The following is a 4,783-nucleotide window of genomic DNA, read 5'->3' on the forward strand; positions in this document are numbered from 1 at the left end:
GGGGGCGTTAGGGGGAGAGGAGCAGCAAGAAAGCTCCATGGGGAGCAAATGGGGGAAAGCAACAAGACCCCCCCCCCCAAATAAAGGAAGAGGAGGGGGAGGGTGCGGATGGCGCAGGTTCGCAGTCTGCGTGTGATCTTGGACAAGAGAGGAGATTCCATCTGAACATGAGGAAGAACTTCTTGTGAGAGCTGTTCAGCAGTGGAACTCTCTGCCCCGGAGTGTGGTGGGGGCTCCTTCTTTGGAAGCTTTTAAGCAGAGGCTGGATGGCCATCTGTCAGGGGTGATTTGAATGCAATGTTCCTGCTTCTTGGCAGAATGGGGTTGGACTGGATGATGGCCCAGGAGGTCTCTTCCAACTCTCCTAGGATTCTATGATTCTATAACTTCCTGGCTGTGTGAGCTGTTCAGCAGTGGAACTCTCTGCCCCAGAGTGTGGTGGAGGCTCCTTCTTTGGAAGCTTTTAAGCAGAGGCTGGATGGCCATCTGTCAGGGCTGATTTGAATGCAATGTTCCTGCTTCTTGGCAGAATGGGGTTGGACTGGATGATGGCCCAGGAGGTCTCTTCCAACTCTTTGATTCTATGATTCTATGGACTCATTGCTGAGCCTGGAAGCCCAGCTTTCAGCGATGACCAGGGGAGCATTTGCACAGCTAAAACTAGTGCGCCAGCTGCGCCCGTACCTTGGGAAGTCTGACTTGGCCACAGTGGTCCACGCTCTGGTTACATCCCGCATAGACTACTGCAACGCTCTCTATGTGGGGATGCCCTTGAAGACTGCTCGGAAGCTTCAAATGGTCCAACGCTCGGCAGCCATGATACTAACAGGAGCGGCACTCAGGGAGCACACCACTCCTCTGTTGCGCCAACTCAACTGGCTGCCAGTTTGCTACCGGGCACAATTCAAAATGCTGTCTTTAGCCTTTAAAGCCCTAAACGGTTCTGGCCCGACCTACCTGTCCGAACGCATCTCCTCCTATGAACCAGTTAGGACACTAAGATCGTCTGGGGAGGCCCTGCTCTTGGTCCCGCCGGCTTCACAAGCACGCCTGGCAGGGACGAGAGGCAGGGCCTTCTCAGTGGTGGCCCCTCGGCTGTGGAACGCCCTCCCTACAGACATCAGATCGGCCCCCTCTCTATTGGCATTCCGAAAGAGAGTGAAGACCTGGCTTTTCGAACAGGCTTTCAACTAAGCAGTGCAATTGATTGATTATTGGAATGGAATAATGGACAGTGAGTTCGGATGCTGTTTCTATTGATGAGACGTGATGGATTGTTATAGTGCTGTACTGTTGTATTGATATTTTGGTGTTAATTAATTGATACTACTGTTTTAATTGATTAATGATTTTGTATTGTGCTGTGGAAACTGGTTGTTAACCGCTCTGAGTCGCCTGAGGGCTGAGAAGAGCGGTATACAAGTGAGGCAAATAAATAAATAAGAAATAATGGAAGACCCTGCAACAGAGAAGAGAGACGATGTGGGCGAGGCAAAACTACGGTGAGGTGGATCTGTAATTGGTTAAGTGGACGAACACAGAGAGTGCTCACTAATGCTTCCTCTTCATCCTGGAAAGAAGTGACAAGTGGAGTGCCGCAAGCAGGTTTCCGTCCTGGGCCCGGTCCTGTTCAACATCTTTATTGATGACTTAGATGAAGGGCTAGAAGGCAGGATCATCAAGTTTGCAGACAACACCAAATTGGGAGGGAGAGCCAATAGTCCAGAGGACAGGAGCAGGACTCAAAGGGATCTTGACAGATTAGGGAGATGAAGGGCCAAAACTAACAAAATGAAGTTCAACAGGGACAAATGCAAGATACTCCACTTTGGCAGAAAAAATGAAATGTAAAGATACAGAATGGGGGACAATGAGGCCTGGCTCGAGAGCAGGACGTGTGAAAAAGATCTTGGAGTCCTCGTGGACAACAAGTTAAACATGAGCCAGGAATGTGATGTGGCGGCAAAAAAAGCCAATGGGATTTTGGCCTTCATCAAGAGGAGCATAGTGTCTAGATCTAAGGAAGTCATGCTCCCCATGCTCTATTCCGCTTTGGTTAGACCACATCTGGAATATTGTGTCCAATTCTGGGCACCACCATTCAAGAGAGATATTGACAAGCTGGAATGTGTCCAGAGGAGGGCGACTAAAATGATCAAGGGTCTGGAGAACAAGCCCTATGAGGAGCGGCTTAAGGAGCTGGGCATGTTTACCCTGAAGAAGAGAAGGCTGAGAGGAGATATGATAGCCATGTATAAATATGTGAGAGGAAGCCACAGGGAGGAGGGAGCAAGCTTCCTTTCTGCTTCCTTGGAGACTAGGACGCGGAGCAATGGCTTCAAACTACAAGAGAGGAGATTCCATCTGAACATGAGGAAGAACTTCCTGACTGTGAGAGCCATTCAGCAGTGGAACTCTCTGCCTTCCCTGGAGTGTGGTGGAGGCTCCTTCTTTGGAAGCTTTGAAGCAGAGGCTGGATGGCCATCTGTCAGGGGGGATTTGAATGCAATATTCCTGCTTCTTGACAGAATGGGGTTGGACTGGATGGCCCATGAGGTCTCTTCCAACTCTTTGATTCTATGATTCTATGATTCTATAACGAAGGGAGGGTCTCAGGCCTCTGCTCTTGCTCGTCTCAGGGGTCTCTGGGGAAAGACCCCTCCCTCTGACCTCTCCCAAGGGGGCAGATGGATGCCGTCCATGCTGCCCAGTGCAAGAGTGGGCAAAGCAGGGGAGGAGATAGTGGGAGGGGGTCTTGTTATATTTGGAGGACCTCAAGATGGTACTGCATGACCTAGGCTTGGGTCATCCAAAAAAATGGTTCAAAGCTCAGAGTTCAGACCTCAAAACCTCTGAGGTTGGTTGCCATAGATGCAGGTGAAACGTCAGGAGAAAATGCTTCTAGAACATGGCCATATAGAATCATAGAATCAAAGAGTTGGAAGAGACCTCATGGGCCATCCAGTCCAACCCCCTGCCAAGAAACAGGAATATTGCATTCAAATCACCCCGAGAAACCTACAACAACCCGGTTCAAAACTAGTTTTGGATGTATGTTGCAACCCAGAGCAGGGAACGAGGCCCTAAGATAACTCTCCACCACACTTGACTGTGAAAAACAATCCTTTTTTTTTTGAAGAAAATGGTTACAAAATAAAGGGAAAATGCAAGTCAAAAGCCACAGCAAAATCAGCAAACATGAATTTAAATGGACAAAGCAAAACCAAAAGCCACACTGTAAAATACTGGAACCTGTTAGCAATCCACTAACCGTACTTGGTGTCCTAGAAATCTTTCAAGACGATGGCCAGGGAAACCGGGAGAACTGCCAAGGTCTTCATCAATCTGAAACGATGCCTGAACTGAGACAGTCAGCCCGGCAGAAGGCACTTAAAGCCGAAGAATTGGTTCCATGAACCGCCTCCCTGCTTTCATAGAATCATAGAATCAAAGAGTTGGAAGAGACCTCCTGGGCCATCCAGTCCAACCCCATTCTGCCAAGAAGCAGTAATATTGCATTCAAATCACCCCTGACAGATGGCCATTATTATTATTTACAGTTCTTATATTCCGCCCTTCTCACCCCGCAGGGGACTCAGGGCGGATTACAGTAAACACATATATGGCAAACATTCAATGCCAGTTTGACAAACAACATTTAACAGACAAAGGCTATTTAACTTTTTTTTCCTGGCCGCCAGGGGAGCTGCTGCTTTTCATCGTCCATCAACGACACCGATGAAGTTCTTCCGCATTCCACATTCCCTGGAGTCTTTTTTCTTTATGGCCTCATAAATTAGTTAAATTTAGCCTCCCACACAAGGTGGTACCTTATTTTCCTACTTGACAGATGCAACTGTCTTTCGGGTTGCAAAGGTCGACAACGGGCTACACTATGGCTGGACACCCACTCCAGCCCGGGCTGGCTTCGAACTCATGACCTTTTGGTCAGAGTGATCTTAATGCAGCTGACACTCAGCCAGCTGCGCCACAATCCCATCCAGCCTCTGTTTCAAAGCCTCCAAAGAAGGAGCCTCCACCACACTCCGGGGCAGAGAGTTCCACTGCTGAACAGCTCTCACAGTCAGGAAGTTCTTCCTAATGTTCAGATGGAATCTCCTCTCTTGTAGTTTGAAGCCATTCCTCCATTGCGTCCTAGTCTCCAGGAAAGCAGAAAACAAGCTTTCTCCCTCCTCCTCCCTGTGGCTTCCTCTCACATATTTATACATGGCTCTCATATCCCCTCTCAGCCTTCTCTTCTTCAGGCTAAACATGCCCAGCTCCCCAAGCCGCTCCTCATAGGGCTTGTTCTCCAGACCCTTGATCATTTTAGTCGCCCTCCTCTGGACACATTCCAGCTTAGAGTCAATATCTCTCTTGAATTGTGGTGCCCAGAATTGGACACAATATTCCAGGTAAAGTGGTCTAACCATAGCAGAATAGAGCATGGGGAGCAGGACTTCTCTAGATCTAGACACTATGCTCCTCTTGATGCAGGCCAACATCCCATTGGCTTTTTTTGCTGCCGCATCACATTCCTGGATCATGTTTAACTTGTTGTCCACGAGGACTCCAAGATCTTTTTCACACGTACTGCTCTCGAGCCAGGCCTCATTGTCTCCCATTCTGTATCTTTGCATTTCATTTTTTCTGCCAAAGTGGAGTATCTTGCATTTGTCACTGTTGAACTTCATTGTGTGAGTCTTGGCCCATCATCTCTCTAATCTGTCAAGATCGTTTTGAATCCTGCTCCTGTCCTCTGGAGTCTTGGCTATCCCTCCCA

This window comes from Anolis sagrei, chromosome 4 (assembly GCF_037176765.1).
Source record: "Anolis sagrei isolate rAnoSag1 chromosome 4, rAnoSag1.mat, whole genome shotgun sequence".
In the NCBI taxonomy this organism is placed as follows: Eukaryota; Metazoa; Chordata; class Lepidosauria; order Squamata; family Dactyloidae; genus Anolis; species Anolis sagrei.